Source organism: Gymnogyps californianus, chromosome Z (assembly GCF_018139145.2).
Source record: "Gymnogyps californianus isolate 813 chromosome Z, ASM1813914v2, whole genome shotgun sequence".
Classification (NCBI taxonomy): domain Eukaryota; kingdom Metazoa; phylum Chordata; class Aves; order Accipitriformes; family Cathartidae; genus Gymnogyps; species Gymnogyps californianus.
In genome coordinates, this window is record NC_059500.1 from 15,745,699 (window position 1) to 15,763,944 (window position 18,246).

Sequence of the window (18,246 nt, forward strand, 5' to 3'; positions counted from 1 at the left end):
CGGTTGGCGCCGCCAGGCCCGAGCTGGGCCTAGCTGGTGTCCCCGGGGAGGGGGGCCCGCGGTCCCCGGCAGTGCCGGGAAAGCCAGCAGCCTCCCGGTCCTCGTTGTTACTCTTCAGGTAGGTAAGTTGGAACGAATATGGGGCTTAAGGCCTGTGACGTAGCGCAAGCCAAACGCAGGCTTCGTGGAAGTGGAATTACTGATGAGCCTAGTACGGCGCTGACCTGGCCAGGAAGGCTGAGAGAGAACACGTGAGGAAAAAAGCATCAAAAAGGATGGGGCCAGTATTCTCTCAGGAGCGGCTGTCAGTTCTGGGAACTGAAAGGGTTGGGGGGGTTTCCTATCCTTCAAAATAGCAGCACTTGAAACAGAACAGCCATTTCACTGAGCACAGCAAGTGTAACATCAAGGCAAGAGCACTAATGTAAGTTAACCTGCATAGTTACTCTGCAAGTTGGCTTTACAGTGTTGTCTTAGACGTATGGTCTGTGCTTTCAGCATAAGCCTTGTTTGAGTGTTTTACAGTTTGAATACAGAACTCAGGGTTTCCAGCTGGTTTCCCACAGAGCTGCAGTGCACCCACTGCCCTTCACTCATCAGGATTTCAGAAGATTCCATGCGCTGACACAGATATGTCGGAGTGCAGGTCAGGCCTGGCGCGGCTGTGCAACGGTTCCTTGGCCGCCTGCTTCTTTGCATGTGCAGGTTCGCAGATGCAAACCAGGGATCTTACTTGCCGTTTGCAAGCCTTAAGCCAGTGTGAGCCCTGCATTTCAAGAGTGTGGTCATGTATGAATGAATGACACGGCACAAAGTAATATTTCATTAGTAGGGAAATTAATAGCATATCTTGGCTGCTTTAATTATGGACTAAGAATTGGAAAAATGCTGCTGTACTTGGCAGAGCCCTCCAGTAGCAACGGGGGACATGAGAGACAACTGCCCTTTAAACACACAAGGGGTGGCTGTGGCAGTCCATCCGTGCTGCTTGGACTCTGACCGAGGCCAAAAGTGTTGAAGCCCGGGTTAATGCTAGAAGACAAGTAAAGCTACATGTGTCCCTCCTGGCTGCATGTAGGCTTAGGTGGCCTTGCCAGGAAGGGAGCTCCTCACTCCCTGGGTAGCACCCAGGATCTTGCTGCTTGTGTCTCCCTGGCGTGGGGTACTTCCCACCTGCTCCCAGTAAGTGCCTGATACCGGTGCTAGACTGCCAGCGCACGGGGATGTGAAATCCACTGTACTTGGCCCCTCTTGGATGGACTTGTTCCTTGCTGTTTTTTTAGGCTTAGCGTACAATTTGCTGGATGAGCCATGGAAAATAGAGCCGTGTGTGAGAAACTGCCTGCCTTTGACAACAAAAGCTGTTCTTTGCTGTCTCTGTCCCTAGAGTGCTTAAGAAAGTAATCCAATAGCATAAAGTTGAAAAAATAGTGAGTGAGGCACACGACTAACGTTTTGCATGCTGTTGTTTTCTCTCCGTGATCCCAACTCATTTTTTTTAACTGCTGTTACAGAGGTGTGGGGATTACTGCCAGGAAGTATCGGTTAATCATTCCAGGCATATTTGTTTTCAATGACAGGTGTATTTATGTCTGTTGAAGGTTGTTTTGAAAACAAGTCTGATCCAGACTGTAACAAAGCAAAGCCGTAAAATCCAAAGATGGCAGCTATTTTTGTGCTGGCAGCCCATAGGAATCTGGCTGAATCTGTCAGTAAATTCAGCTGGTGCTCTCCTGCCTGCCCTCCCTCCTGTGTTACTGGCCTCTAGCAGGAAAAGCCAAACAGGCAGGCTACCTGGTCCTGAACCGTCACAGTCCTCAGGATGGAATTTTTCTGAAAGGTGAAACCGGCACAGGAACGCGCTAACAGGCTGGACAAGTGCTATATACCTCATCTGGCCTTCCTTCCCTGATAGCTGCAGAGGGAGGTGGACACCCCAGCTAAACCTCCCTGTGCGGTGAGTCAGAGCTCTCCATGAACTTCATCCGAGAAAAGGGTCCTGAAGCACCAAGTGCTGTGCAAGCACACGAGAAGCAGACTTTGGCTGTGTGGCTAGACACAGCTACGGCCAACCTGATCTGGTGCTGGCAGCAGTCCTGCGTCTGGAGACCTCCAGAGGTCCTTCCAGCCAACACCTGCAAGGATGCCAACTCTGGCAGAGCATTACATAAGGGAAGGAAAGGTTTCCATTTTATATTTTGGCTCCACTGGGAAATGGATGCAAAGGAAGATATACAGTCTTGCTGCAGTTAGGCAGCACAGATGATCTGCAGTGAAACGGGGTTGAACCCAGTCCTCATCGGTCCGAGACCTGCTCTTTAAATGAGAGCTGAGCGAGTGCCTTGGACTCAATATTTTTAAGGGAATAATTTTACCTTTTTTCCTGGCAGAAAATTTAATAAAATAATTTTGAAATCCCTCCTGATTCAAAGTCAGTTTTCTGCATTCCCCTTCTGCATCCTTCCTGCTCTCTTGCTTCCCTGGGAGAGCATCTTGAACACCAAGCCAGGAGTGAGCCATGCCTTACGCTGACCAGGTCACCCATCTGCAGTGGCTGGGGAGTGGGACCCAGGTGCCAGCTGGGGTGCAGAATCACAGCCCGCAGCTTAGGGTAGCTGTACACCTACGAGGACCTCACTTTCCCTGCCTGATGGCCGTCTGGCTTCATGTGTGACTGTCCGTTGCCTGACAAGCTGCAAGACTCAGTTTCCTATGCTCCAGAGCTGCGCTATGGCATCAGGAGGCCACACAAGCTTACAGTGACAATGATGTCCTTTCTCTGCTCTCCGAATTACTCTAGTGACCTGCAGTAGAGTTTTGCTTTTCTCAGCTTTCAGACCACAAGGCCGGAAATGAGTCCTTCCGTCGAAGTGCATTTGCTGTAGTCTCAAAATAAGATGCACCCCTCTGAGGCCAGCATCTTGAGAGAGGCTGCGTAGGGGAAACAGCCTGTGTCATTTCTGTCTCGCTGTTCTTGAGAATATTTTTTATGGGTTCCAAAAAAAACCCCCACCCCAAGACCTGTGTCTTGCAGGGAGAGACATGTGACTTGAAATCGGTGTGCGGTTCCAGAGAGTCCTTAAACCTGTGCAAAACCAAGCTTTGTTTCTCATTGCTGGTGAGGCAAACCACATGTCGGGCCATGCGAGGAGACACAGATCAAGGGACACTAGTATCCCCTCTGCTGGGCATCCATCGGGGAGGGATGCGGAGAAGCTGGAGGGGGGCCAGCAAACAGCTGCAAGGCAGAAAGGGGCGTGGGGCACGTGGCCTGCAGGCAGAGCTGGCAGGAGCTGGGCTTGGCTCGCCTGGCCGAGGAGAGGCAGGAGAGGGGTTTAACATCAGCCTAAAACTGCTGGAAGGGCAATTGCAAATGGCTGAAGGCTCTTTGGTAGCCTCAGCTGATGCAACGAGGGGCAACCAGATGGTGCTGGGGGTTTTTACTTGGCACAACTCCTTTGCCAGCAGCCCTGGGACAAGGCACCAGGGAGATGGGGACGATCCCTGTCCTGGGGAGGGAGTTTTAGCTGTGGCCACACAAAGCCTGGGGGGCTGGGAGAGCCCGGCCACTGGCGGGGCTTGAGCCGAGACCTTCCTGAGAGCCCTGGTGCTGCTGGGGCCCTGCGAACTGCGGACCATGTTCTGGCTTTATCCGACCCTCGGTGGCACAGCGGGAGGATTGGTAATTTAGGCCTGTCTCTGAGAGATATCCAATGAAATGTATCTTGGACTAATTAGGCTTTAGGGCTCAGGAACTCAGTTCCAGTTGCCTGGCCTCTGTTTTGACCCCTCTTTTCTTTGAAGTTCATAGAGAAGAGGGGAAAGGAAATGAGAGGCCCTGCTTTTCCTGTAAAATGCCTCATTCCTTATAAAATCGTTTGGCAGAAATCTCTTTCAGCTGGACAAGCTGAATACTTTGCTACATGCCTGCAGTCATTTTCCTCCCTTGTCTCATTCCTCTGGCTGCTCAGTCACTGCTCTGCATCAGTAAAACCATGGATGCACAGACAGAAATACTCCTCAAACAGGTAGCAGAGAAGATCTCCAAAAGCATGTTAGGGGGCTCTGAGTTGCAGCAGCTGTGTTATTTCATGGGATGGCTGGAAGCACACAGCATGGCACCGCAGAGTACAGTGTTGCCAGCTCCAGCTCAGCTCTGGATTTTCAGACCTTTCTTCCAGGCAAGCCTGCTGGGACAGACAGCTTCCAGCCTTTGTAGGCCATGGAGAAACCACACCAAACATCCTCCCTCCTGTGTTAACGTTGCACGAGGAGGAAAGCAGCCCAGGCATGGTGAGGGAGAGGCACGTAGTGTCTCAGATCTGTCCTGGGCACTAGGGATGTTTCAGAACAGGGGGTAGCCGAAAGCCCCAAAGGAAGGCAGCCATATTCCCTCCCTCCCACCGTAACGCAGAATCCCCAGGAGGTCTTGTAGTCCAACTCCCCGGCCCAAAGCTAGATCACGTTGTGCTGGGCCTTATCAAGTTGAGTTCTGCACACCTCCAAGGACAGAGATCTGGTCTCTGAGATGCACCACCCTCACGTGGAGGAATTTTCTCATGCGCAGCTGGAATGTCCCATCCTGCAACATGTACCCATTGCCCCACGTCCTGTCCTTGTCTGCCTCTGAGAAGAGTCTCGCTCTGTTTGTTCCATAACCACCAGTCAGGCAGTGGATGACTCCTGTGAGGACCCCCCAATTCTCTTTTCTCCAGGCTGGGGAAGCCCAGTTCCCTCAGCATCTCTTCATATGCCCTGTGCTGCAGCCTCATCACCACCTTGGTGGTCACTGCTGGCCTCTCTCCAGTTTGTCAGTGTCTTCCTTGTACTGGGTAGCCCCGAACTGGATACAGTACAGAGATGAGTCTTCAGCAGCACTAAGTGGTGAGGAAGGATAACCGCTCCTGTGCTGAACTTCGCAAGGTTGCTTCTGGCCCATTCCTCCAGCCTGTTGAGGTCATACCGGGTGGCAGGCCTTCCTCTGGAAACATAGTGACCGCTCCCACAGTTGACATTAGCTATGGGCTTTTTCTCATCTTTTCTTGGGATGGGTTGAAACCCACCTTTCCACCAGATGTGTGTGCAGTGGGTTGGCAAGGGTCCTGAGAGCTCCCCGGGGTTTCCTCCTCTCTTGGCCAGGCATCCAGGGCGAGCCATGGGAAGCACTGTTTCCCTGGAAGGTAGCCTTGCTGCAAAAGGCAACTCGCACAGAGTGTGGTTAGAGCTGGAGCCACTTTTACTTCTCCTTTTGAGAGGTGAAAGGATGGCCTGAGTGCAGTCAGAGATTTCCTGCACCTATGTTCAGTGGCGGGCCAGCTGCAGTCCTTGAGCCAGAGGTTTCACATCCTCTTTCGGACCAAGCCTACCCCACTGCTGCGGGGACGAGGACTGAATCTGGCCGCAGCAGGGCCTGAGCTCTGGTTTGGGTAAACAGCTGGTGATGGGGTGTCTCGGGCTTGCCCGGTGCTCCTCGCGTGTGCCTGGGAGTCCAAAGGGGTCTGCAGCAGTGTGTAAATGGCTCATTCTCAGACTGCCCACCGGCTTCATCTCAGCCCTCTGACTTCTGGCTTGGGCATCTCAGAAGCACTGCCACCTGCCCCAGGCTGTGAGGAGCGGCTGACCTAAGGCTGGTTAGGGAAGGAGGATGCTGGAAGGAGGAAGCCAGGGAACGTGATGCTAGCACCGGGTTGTGCAGAGAAGTTTTCTGCCATTTGCAGTGAGGAGCAGCAGCTGAGGAGCATGAGGAGATCCAGTGCAACTTGCAGATGGCCAGGCAGTTGCTGGAGTTCTCACAGAGGACAGCTTTCGGGTTCCAGCCCTGTGGTGCTTCCGCATGCAATTAGCACAGCGCGTCTGCAGAAGCCACACATGTAACTATGCACCGGTGCGGGGGCACTGGGATGCATTAAATGAATAAAGCCGCAGGCATCCCTGCACAGTTTTCACAGAGGTGCCCACTATGCTGCTTCTCTGCATGGTTTTTGAAGTCCTAAACAACTTGTGATATGAGGACAGCCAGGCATTTATTTGGATGCATACAGAGCAGAGGAGGCCTCCTGAAAGCAAAACATGGCATGGTGTACTTAGGCTGTATCATCTTGGAGGGGGAGACCACATTACAGATTTATTTCTGAAGCTGGACCTTGCAGCCCGTTGGAGTGATTTTAACGTGTGACTCATTTCAAAACTGCTTCAAGGTTAGAAGTGAAATTAGAAATTAGACTGAAAGGGCTGTTATTCACAGACAAAAATTGATTCAAGACATTTGCCTTTCTTTTTTAAGGACTGCAGGCAGGGTGGAACTGTGAGAAGAATAATTTCTGTGTAACTGGAGACTAATCATGAATAATGACACTCCCTGGTGACGTTAAATAGGATTAAGTATATTTAACTTGCAGGCTGTGTTATATTTCCAAGTCGTAATCTGGGGCTGGACTCTTGGACGCTTTTACAAATGAGGCAAGGCGTGATAACATGGGCAGTAGGAGTAGGGAAGGGACAGAGAATGGTGTTTGTGGCTTGGCAGGTCGCAGCCTTTCTTCAGGGTTAGCCCCAGTCCAGATCCCTGCGTGGGGATCGTCAGCACCAGCAAGACACTCAGTCTGCTCTCCTGGGAGCAGTGATCTTGCTGCTCCATCACCAGTGTGAAATGCCTTTGCGCATGACGGAGGCTTGACTCTGGAGCAAAACAAACCGTCTGACAGCATGGCGAGGCTCATCTGCACCCGAATTGCAGACTCGGAGGGCTGGGGTTTGATGTTATGCGCTGGCCACTGCGCTTTCCTGTGTGGCATGGCAGGAAAGCATCCAGGTGGCTGGGATTTCAGGCACCAGTGGCACGAGCAAGAGCTCTCTCTTCCCGCCATTCCTCCCTGACACACCAAACAAAAGTAGTTTCGGTGCCTCAAAATGTCTAAGCAGCCTGCCCTTCGTTTGGCTGTGTCTGCCTCTGGGTGTCTCTTGGGGAGTGCAGTGCAGTGGACCAGCTGCTGTCCCTTTGAACGAGCAGCATCCTGCTGGAGAAGGGTGCTTTCTCCCAGGTTAAGTGGGTGCAGGACAACCACAACTCCTCTCACCCATCTGTGCAGGAGCCTGGGCAGGGGGAAAACTCGCCAAGCTTTTTCCCCAGCCGGCAAGGGACGGCTAGGCTGATGGAGGGACCACCACTGGGACAGAGAGACACTCCAAGAGCCTGTACTGCTGCTGGGCTTGTGGGGGGTGGCAGCGTGGGAGCTGGTGTCCTCTTGCTGGTCTGTGTGTAGCCTGACCATAACGAACCTCAGAGTGGACAAGGCACACTGTGGAGACAAGCAGAATTCTCCGATTAAAAGTGGTGGGTTCTTTTTTTTTTAATTAATATCTGCAATATCAGCATGCAGCAGGGTGGCTGGGTGAGATCCCCAAGTATCTTGTCCCTGTCACTGAGAGAAGCACTGTGAGGTGTTCACAGCAGCTGAAGTCAAAGTTTGAGAGTCTTGAGAGTTTGAGAGAAAAAGCAAAGCTGTCTCGGAGTTGTCTTCTTTGCCTGCAGAATCCCCTAAGCCAAGATGGGAACGCCACAGCTGCCAAGGTGGGTCAGCTTGCACCCATGTCTCGTAACAAAGACAGATTTAGCAGGTATTTGCACCTAAGCAGGATTTTCTTTTATTTGTTGCAACATGAGAAGCTGTAGGCATTGCTTAGTGATTTAATTTCAGTTGTGTACCACAGACCATGTTTTGCACTTCATTGAGTAAGTTAGTAAAGCACCTTCAGCCACTACTGTTTATGACCAACTTGCCTCACCTGAATGGTTTTGGACCCCCAGCAGTGCTGGTGGTGGACCCTCTGGGGGTCTCCAGTTCATCACCCCCATTCAGACCAGGGCTGAGTGTGCTGAAGCAGCTCAGTTCAGAGGTGGCAGGGGCTGGAGATGGCCCTAGGGTAGTGGAGGTGAACACCCGGGGCAGCTCCCGGAGCACCTTGGATGGTGCGGTGTGCGCACACCTCCTCGTGCTCTCACCAGTCCGTGCACAGAATGGCTGGGGGACGGGGCTGAGCCCAGGGTGATGTGCAGGGTCTCACAGGACGCAGCAGCACAGGAGCCAGCAGGGCCCTCTGAAGGTCTCCAGCCCCGGTGCACAGCAGGTCTCTCTCCAGCATGAGGTCAGGACAGCTGTGGCTTTGTGCAGCTGTGTCTAGGAACGCCCCCGGGGATGGAGACCTCCTCCCTCCCTGATGCCCTGTCCCCCTGCCCATGCAAGTTGTGGTGGCTCGGGTGGCAGATGCCTGTGCTCATAACAGTGGCAGTAAATACACCCAAAGTACCTGCCTATGCTGAGGGTATCTGCGGAGGCACACCATGCAATGAATGCTGGTTGTGGGTCTGATGTTCGCATTACAAGGAAAGGAGACCTACTGGAGACCTTCGAGATTTCCCAGCTTGGCTGTACAAGCCCTTGAAGCTGTCCTTTCTGTGAGCAGGGGTTTGGAGCTGGGCACCTGTCATGGTTTAACCCCAGCCAGCAACTAAGCACCACGCAGCCGCTTCCCCCTCCCAGTGGGATGGGGAGGAGGGAAAAAAAAAAGGTAAAACTCGTGGGTTGAGATAAGAACAGTTTAGTAACTAAAGTAAAATAAAATATACTACTAACTAAGAAAAATATTATAATAATAATTGTAATGAAAAGGAATATAACAAAAAAAAAGATAATAAAACCCAAGACAAGACAAGTGATGCACAATGCAATTGCTCACCACCCGCTGACCAATGCCCGAGCAGCGATCCACCCCTCCCGGCCAGCTCCCCCCTCTTTATATACTGGGCATGACATTCTATGGTATGGAATATCCCTTTGGCTAGTTCGGGTCAGCTGTTCCGGCTGTGCTCCCTCCCAGCTTCTTGCACACCTGCTTGCTGGCAGAGCATGGGAAACTGAAAAGTCCTTGGCTTAAGATAAGCGCTACTGAGCAACAACTAAAACATCAGTGTGTTATCAACATTATTCTCACACTAAATCCAAAACACAGCACTGTACCAGCTACTAAGAAGAAAATTAACTCTATCCCAGCTGAAACCAGGACAGCACGTCCGGAGGTCCCTTCCAAGCTGAATTTTCCCATGATTCTGCTGTCATTGCAGGTTTGCTTGGCTTTCGTCCTTGTTCCTCTAAACAAGAATTTGTTGAGAACAAATTTCCCACACCTTGAACACTGTTGTGGTGAGAAGGCTGTACAGAGCCTTCTTCCTTTAATTGCCACCCCAGGAGAGCTTTCTCCTGGCTTATACCAAAAGGGCAGGTTGCCACCCCATGTCAGACCCTTGACCACCCTGGACCTTTTGGACTTGTTGGCCAGGTCACAGCGCCATGCCAACACACAGAGGCCACGGACTCGGCAGAGGATCCAAGGATGGTCCCGGAGACTTGTTGCTGGCATTTAATAAAGAGTTTTATAGCTCTGTGGTGATACATGTGTGAAACGGAGCCTCTCTTCCCTCCCAGACCCACGTGGCCATGGGGAGTGTGGAGAGTGGGGCTTGGACTGTCTCCATCCTGACGTTCCTCTCACAAATAGCACCATGATGGCAGCACCCCACGCTCCAAAACTCTGCCCCAGGAATTGGGGCGGGCTGCTCCCCAGCTGAGATGCACAGCTGTTTTCTGAAGGCAGTGCTACGCTCTCATTCACATGCCTGAACCAAGAAAAACGTTACAACAAATACCTATGCTGGCTGTGCTTCCCTGTGACGGGAGTATGACTTCTTTCAAGGCACATTTCAGCTTCAGGCGTCAGTTTGCTGTGCTTTTACTGGAGCCTTTATGAGTGCAACAGAAAGATGTGGATAAGGAACCATCCTTCATCTGGAGAAACTGTGGACACCTTTGTGGGGTAAAAATAAAAACAAAACAAAACAAACCCCACCTAGGATACATCCAGTGATGACATTGCTCAGTTACAGGCTGGCTTCAGGGTGCATGATAGCAAATGTTGGAAAAATGATTATGCTAACCATTTCACAAATAATTAACCTTGTTGCTTTTCAAATTGCTTACATAAATTGCCAACAGCATCAGGTTTCAGGACAAACGCTGCTATTCAAAGTTTGACTAGTCAGGGAAATGATTATAAGCATCACAAGGGGTCTACAGGTAAGACCCTGAAGAAAACTCTGGCTCCTGTTGTTTTCCTCTTTTGTAGAATGGATATTTCTATTTTTATTGCTTTTAATAAAAGTCTTCCTTTGCCAGGGAATATCAAAAAACAGAAGTAGTGCAGCAACACCTGTCTGCAGACAAAAGATGAAGTTCTAGAAAACAGGAATTTTTTATATATATACACACACACACATATGTACATGTATACTTACATACTTTTTTTTTTTTTTTTGCAGTGCTGGAAATAATCATTATGAGGGAGCGGCTGACACGGTGAAAGGCAGAGCCTCAGTCCGGAGGGACCTCTCTAAATGGGAGTACTGGACCACCAGGATGCTCACAAAGCCCAGCAAGTAGAAGTGCCAGTGGTGCCTGGTGCACAGAGGTGAGGGAGGGATAACCCTGAGCATCGGTCCAGGCTGGGAAGTGACTGGTGGAGCTGCTGGATAGGACTCAGGGGTAACTGTGAACATGAGCTTGAACACGGGCCAAAAGTAATTCTCATTATGAATAATGCAAACTGCTTACTAGGCTGTACGAGGAGGACCACGGCCAGTCCAGTGGAGGCGTGTTGGAGACTCTAGTGTTTCTGTGAGTCCAAAAAGCTCTTGAAGACAATACATTATAGTAAGGAGAAATGGGTGATGATGCTGGCAAAGTGCAAGAAAGATTCGTTTGCAACCCTCTGCGGACCTGCCAAGGTTGCAGGTTGTCAAACCAACAGAAAGCCAAGTGTTTCGGCAGGGAGACCAAAGTGGGCAGGCATGCTGGCAGAAGGTGGCAGGCAAGATGTTTTGCTGTGTGTTAGGCACTGGAGTGAACACTATACAGATTGCTGGCATGGCCTAAATAACTCATTGCCTGGATGGGGCAGCTGTGAGAGCTGCGCCGGGGTGCCGGGTGCCAGCAGCACCGTCCCTTCTGCTTCCTCCTGGGGCCATCGCTCCCGGCACACTGCAGGGGCAAAGGTTACGGTGGGTCTTGTGACACAGCCTGTTCCTTTCTCAGTCAAAAGGGGAGTTTTTTGGCACTGTCTGCTGTCCTTCGGCTTGTTCTTATGTTTTGCTTCTGCTAGGCGTTGTTTTCTCTGGAAGCCTAGGATCCTTGGCCACACCATGTTTCCAGTGTTGATCTTGTCGATATCACCATGGTTTCTGCTGGGTGGGTTTCTGACTATCGTACCATCTTGTGTTAGCGGAGCAGAGGTTGCTGAAACACTGGAGCATTCTCCGCCCTGAGCTGCTGGTACAACAGCAGCCCATGGAGTTAAACATTAGCAGAAGTTACTTATTTCCCCTAAAGGAGGATCTTTAGAGCTCTGCCCTTATTTTGTATTGTAGTCCCAGCAATACTGTAACTCTGACAGCAGGGGTTAGAAATTTGATTTGTTAAGACATTGCAATGTCATTATGTCTGGTGCTTTTTCAGAGTTTCCTGGATGTTACTTGAAACAGGATAATCACTTACTCATGTGCAACCAACGACCACATGGAAGCCGCTCACAAAAGAAGCCACAGCTTTTGTTAACAAAGGAACTCCTTTCTGTTTTATTTTTCCAACCAAAATTCCCAAAACAAAGTAATTAAATTTCTCCCTTTGTTCTGGCTTTTGTGTTTGCTCTCACTTACAGGCAACCTCAGTGGGGGGATGGAAGATACGGGACTTTGGTCTTAGAATAAGGACCTTGGTCTCAAGTTTTTCCTGTAGGTAATTATTCCTAGTCCAGAAATGTCAGAATGGGGAAGATTTTTCTTCTTTGGATTCATTTGTCTAATGCATTGACATTACCATAGATGGAATACTTTGCAGAAGATATAAGAGAAGGATTTCAGTTTAATCAGGTCCAGGCACAAATTTTGGACCAACAGCTAATACGGCAGAGCATCAGCAACATCTGTCTCCTCTCTGCACTCGGGTCCAAGAGGACTCAGGAGCTATCCAGGCATTTTTAGGACAGAAAGATTTGCTTATTCAAGAACCGCCTCCCCTTTTCTCCTTTTCAGTTTTCCTCTCGTTCTCCCAAATGCAAATCAGTAACCTTTATGAACACCAGGTCTGAAAAACATTTCTATGTTTAAATGTGAGCACAGATGGGGATTTGTTTTTGGGGATGTCAGTCAGCCAGGAATGCGTAATCAACATGAGTAACGAATTACACCCAGCACCTCCATCTGCTCAGGCATCCCTGGGAGCCCAGAGCTGGACTGGGTCAGGATTCCTGGGACTGAGAGCCTGAAGCAGGGGCAGGCGAGGGAGACGACAGCTTCCCAGCAGGGAATGAAGCTCTGGTAAGTTGGGGTAGAGCAGCTCGCACATGGGCATAGCTGGAGCGTAGGAGATGTGGTGGGAAGAAACGCTGGTGCACGCAGACATTATGTGGTGGCTGAGCGGGTCTGGAGGATGGATGGAGGGGCTGGGCTGGGTCTCTGGCCCCAGGCGGGTCTGGTGCATGAGGTGGACCTGTGGTGGGGTACAGGGGTGGAGGGTGGTGCACGGGGATGGCTCAGCCTGGGACACACCAACGGGAGCCACCCCAGGGTGAAGGGCTGGACCCTGCTGGGGCCAGACCACTTTCCATCCACCACCATTCTGGAAACGGGGCAGAGAAACGTAGACGGGGCCTCACCCAGCACCGCCTCTGCCCATGTGTTTTCAGGCAGGAGCAGCTCCTCCAGAAGTGAACCGGAAGGGGAGTTCAGTCTGCCCTAAGGCTGCATCCGAGATTAATTCTCTGTGGGAGGTGCCCAGGTTGCCTTTTCACAGCTTCAACCCCTGGGAGTGATGTTTTGTGGCCTTTTGTCTCTCCCTCCACCCTCACCTTTGCAGATCATTCGTGGGCCCTTGCTAGAGGCAGCCAAGACTAAATTGATCTGGTGTTAACGATCCACCTCAGGTCCTAATGCTGGAGGACCCTGCAGGTTGGGCTTTTGCAGCCACTGCGAGCCACTTCTCTCTCTTGGCCACATCCTCATACAGTTAAACGTTACGTCATCTGACATCAGCTGTTGCCTCTTATTTTTCTCTCTGGGGAAGGCCACCAGGCTAAATCCTGGCCCCTCATGAGGCCCTCTCTCCTGGTAGGTTTGCTGTGACCGGTACCTTCAGCAGCCACCAGAGAACAGTCGCTCGGCGGGATGTGTTCTGCATCTTTGCAGTGGTGAAGTGGCACAAGTGACTCGCACGGCGTTTAGTCACCGCAGTGGGAGGGACAACTCAGCTGGGTGTTGTGCAAGTTACAGCCCTGAACGTAGAGAATGGGGATCTTCCACTGGACATGTCTTTCAGAGGTCCTGCGAGACTTAGACAACCAGCTGGCTCATACTAGCAGGAAATCAGAGGAACGCTTAAATCAGAAGTGAGCTCTGGAGTGCTCTTAACACATCCCCTGCTCAAAGCAGGCTAACCCCAGCGTCAGGTCTGGTTGTTCTGAGCCTTAACAATTTGGGTTTGGGTATCTCCGAGACCAGAGACCCTACCAGCCCTTTGGTCCCCGGCTGCACCCCTCCTGCAGGGAAGCAGCTTTCCCTTGTGTCGAAACAGCATTTCTCCTGTGGCAACCCTTTGCCCAGACGATGGTAAAATAAATGTGTACGTCCACCTTCCCATAGGCATTCTCCTCCTTGGGCACACAGGGACAGCAGTGAGACGTGAGGCCACTGTGTGCCCATTGGGAAGGGGTCTTTGGGGCGGGGAGGGAGCTACGTGCTGTCTGACTGCACAGGGCAGCAGGAAGGAAACCCAGTGCCCGAGTCTGTGGTGGGGCTGGAGGCGAAACAGAAAAAAAGGGCTTCCTGAATCTCAGACCTGCCTTGTTTGCCCTCCTGCTCTGCCTAGCTGCTGTGGGGCCGGCAGGAGAGACGGCAGTGGGGATGGGGCTTTCTCACTGTCTTCCACAGGCAGCAGTGCCAGGCTCAGTCTCTCCCTGTGGTCTCAGCTGCTGGCCGTGTGTTGGAGCTGTGCCTCCCAGGCAGTGGTTCGGCCCATGGCTGACTTTTTCCGGGGCTGGCAGAGGTTGGTTTGCAGAAGGGAGTATGACGGCATTTCAGGCGTGATGACTGCGGTTTCCATGGCAACCTGCAGGCGTGAGTCAGCATCTTCCTGCTGCGGTGGCCGGGAGCGCACAGAGCTGCCTATCCCCAGCTTTGCTCTGGGCATGGCACACGAAAAGGCAATGCTGGGGCAGGGGAGGGGAGTGTGTATAAAGGTCTGAGCTACGCTGAGAGCAGGAAATGCATCAAAGAAAGGATGAAATCAGTTTTTCTGCCAGCTAAATGTCGAGATCCCTTTTGCAGAATGGAAATTGCCTATGCCCACCTGAAGGACGCGTGCTCTGCTTAGCGTGAAGCTCCTCTTAGCTTCCTCCAAGCATATCTGCTTGTGCTCTTGCCATGTGCTGGCTGGGGCTGTGCAAGTGTGCAAAACGCGGTGTCCAGATACACACCAGCTCAGACCCATAGGCAAGAGCAACAAGAGAGCTGAAGCGTGGTCCTTCCCTAGGCACAGAGATAACTGTCTTTGTCTTCGCAGCTACAACTCGAGAGCAGGACTCGAGTGAAGGACTACCAAGCACCACTATGTGCTTTGTATGTGACCCACTGCAGCTGAGGCCCTGCACAGAGCAGGGAGCTGCAAATTACTGTTAGCAGCAGCAATGCAAACTCTGCCTTCTGCATCTGTGGGAGTCAGAGGGCATAAAAGCTCCCAGGCAGTTCACCACACAGCCCTGGCCTGGGAGCATCTGTTTATAATGCAGGAACAGCAGGGTCAGGAGAAGGTCTGGCTCGAAAGGCAGGACTTTACCTAGCACGCACCCACCCATGCTGGGCCTCCCTGCCCAGGCTGTGCACCCAGCAAGTATCCTCAGCAGTCACTGTGCAGGGTTTGGATGACAGAATAGATTTGGTGTCTCTGCTCAGGTTGTGCAAAGAGCCAAAGCCAAGCCAATAAGAAATGGAGCGGCTATTCCCCCTCCTTGGGCCAGGAAAAGGTGTAAAGCCACTAATCATGCAAGCACTGCCAACGTTTTTGGTATTCAAGGTAGGCTTCAGTCTTACATGTGCGGCAAAATATGTTTTCTTCTGAGGGGGGGGCTGAAGTGTTCAGTCCCCAGCCACAGGCTGTATGAACAGATTCAAATTACCAGTTCATTGTCCCCACCTGGGTAGCAGGTCCGGGTGACAAATGGCGCTGTGAGGATGTGGGGAAGTCCCCCAGTGTTTCTTGAAGTGCTCTGTTTTGAGACCAGTAAGTGCTGTGTAAATACTGGTGTGCTGGGAGCAAGCTGTGCTTGAAACATGTAACTCCCCTGAGAAAGGTCGTGTGCTTCCTCCAGCTGCATGGCAGGATTGCTAGCAGGAACCAGCCCAAATGAAGCGCAAGGTGGAAAAACCTGTCCCGCGTCCATCCCCCAAGGCATCGCTGCCCCCCACCCTGTGCTGCCCTTCTTGGCCGTGTGGTCCCTGTCCCTCCCTACTATGAACGTGTTGGCACCTGGCTTCTAAGGGACCATTGCCCTCAGGCTGCTGGTTTCACACCTCCCTGTGTCCAAAGCTGTGGCCAAACTGCTGTGAACTCCTGTAACTTGCCCTGTCTACCACAGAGGATGTCTGTCCGAAAAGGCAGCGGGGCCTGCCCTTGGGGCCAGAACAGCCCAAGGTCCTCTCCCCAGTACAGTACAGACACAGCTCCCAGGACTCATCAGCTGTCTCAGAATATGTTTGTAAATCTCTGTGTTTGCAGTGAAGCGAGACTAATTTATTTCCTGAAGGTTGCCCAAAAAATGTTGCAACTCAGGCTTTCTCTGCCCTAGGATTTTGGTGTTGTGCAGGGTGTTGTTTCTCTTCTATGTGTTGACCCACAGGACTGACCCTCCTGTATGGGGGTTTGACCCTCCACAGCTACCCAGACTTGCCTGGAGCCATGAAAATGGCAGCTCCCAAGCCCAGCAGCCTTATTCTCTGTCCTGCGGTCCAGTGCAAGGTGTCTCTGCTGCCTTTTTATATACTAGGATCTTGCAGAAATGCATATGTGAACAGAGACATACATGATCCTCAGGGTGATGTTTTGCCAGGTATGGTAGATCCCAGGGTAAGATACACACAGACGTTGCTCCAGACACAGTGTGGACCCACAGCATGATGCAGTGTTTGGGCAGGTGAGAGTGTGGGCATGACCAAGGGTTTTCAGCCTCTGATCCATCCCCCTCCTGCCCAGCTTTTTGGGCATCCTGCAGGCTATTTCCCTTCTCCTCTTGCTCACCCGATGGGGTCAGTCTGCAGTTCAAAGAATTTGTCCTCTTACTTTAAGGACCTTCCTGGTTGATGAAGTGCCTCTGTGGTTGAAGAAAAAGCCCACAGCCTGTTGGAAGCCGCACAGCTTTGTAGCAGGCAGATTTTGGGCGTCCCAGCAGCAGTGCCTCCATGCTGTCTGGCATATAGACATCTGCACGGTCTACTGCCAGCAAGAGGTGTGCCCTCATTGCATGTGCATAGAGACCTGGATGTCCCTCCTTCAGCTTGCCCAGGGTTTCAAGAGGTGGGGAGGTGTTTTGTATCCGCTGTGCCATGGCTCTGTCCTGTGCATAAGCACATGCGAGTGTCTTCTACTCCCCAGAAATGTGGCAGACAAGTCCCTTATCTGTGGCACTGATCTCCTCTCTAGTCAGGCAAGCTATTGCTGGCATCAGGCTGAGGTTAAGAGCACAGCTGCTCAGGTTGGTGCCAACAACCCTTTCCTCCATCGAGTCCTCCTTGGGTCAGGATGTTCCCTGTGTACTTGATTTGCAACTGTCTGTCGAGGGGGCCAGGATGCCGAGCAGCTGTCCAGGAGTTAAAAGTGTACAACCATGCCACAGCACCTTTCCCTCCCTTGATTCTTGACTTCCCAGGATGCAATTTGCAGCCCAAAGACTAGTCTCCCTCTCAGTGTGCTCAAACACAGGCCAGGACCCCCTTCATCACCAGCTGTCTGCCAAAACACCCGTCCTCACAGAGTCATCTGTGATCGCATGGCTTCCCTCGACAAGCACAGCTACGAATGTCTTAGTGGGCAATAACACGAAATAGAGTATGGTGGCCACCAGAGAGAGCAAAACATGCCAAAGGGCTTGGCAGCACTGCTGCCAGATCTCTTGTGCTGAGCTGCAGTCCTTCTGCCATAGGAAGCACTTTCTCCTTCGGCTTGCGTACTCCTGAAGCCAGGGCAGGGGTTGGGATTTGGGGCAGCAGGGGTGGAGGGAGTGGGCTGCTCTGCTGTGCCACCACTGCTGTGCAGCAAAGTGCTGAACCACAGAGGGACCGTAAGTGACGGGACAACATAAACCACAGGCTTAGCAGCTGCGGGACTGCGGCATTGCTTCCCCCAGCCACCCCAGTGGGTGCAATGTGAGTAAACACAGGCAGCCTGTCACACAGGACCAGGGCAAGTGCAACCTCTGTCCCCATCCCACTGCCCACATCCTCCCAGATTTCCAGCTTGAAACTGTTGGGGAGAGGAATTTCCAAAACAAATGTTGCTATTCGAGGAATGCAGCGGGGGGGCGGGGGGGAGGAAATAATCACAACAGAGATAAGGAGAAGTCGGTCGACTTAACAACCGCACCAAGCAAGCTCCTCTGGCTCCAGCCGGTTTAGGATGGGACTCTGCAGCCTGCCTCCCCCTGCCCCGGGGCGGCTGGTGTTGCATTAATGTCAGCTCTGCTGGTTGGGGCTGGGGAGGCAGCTCTGGGGCAGATGCAGGGAAAGAAGAAATACCCCGCTTGCCTCTGCCTATGAGCCACCCCAGCTCCTGTCCTCGGCAGCCGTCTGCCAGGCTTCCCTCTGGCTTTGTGGTCACAAGGCTGTTTCACTAAGAGCACATGCAGGTTTCAGGCGTCTCCTCAGAAAGCCATGCAGCTGTCCTGCCCCATCCTCCTGGCAGGATTTTTGGGGGCTTATCTGCTTTCCTCCTTGTCCTGGGCTGTGTTGCACTCAGCTGCCAAGATTCCCCCTGTCCTCGCCACTGCTCCCCTCGGGGACCAGCTCTGTTTAACGTCTATCTGGCCACGTGGCACTCCTCTGGCAGACTGCTGAAGGCCTTGTATAAATGTTCTGCTGGAAAACATCCGAGGTCC

The 18,246-nt window shown here is 52.0% G+C and overlaps 1 long non-coding RNA gene across 1 annotated transcript; it reads left to right on the plus strand.

The window, feature by feature from the left end:
* The first annotated feature begins 74 nt into the window (after positions 1 to 74).
* On the plus strand, positions 75 to 11,741 carry LOC127027828 (uncharacterized). The gene is made up of 3 exons (XR_007767833.1): positions 75 to 118; positions 10,373 to 10,521; positions 11,565 to 11,741. It is a non-coding gene; the product is annotated as an uncharacterized LOC127027828 (long non-coding RNA).
* Positions 11,742 to 18,246: the final 6,505 nt, after the last annotated feature.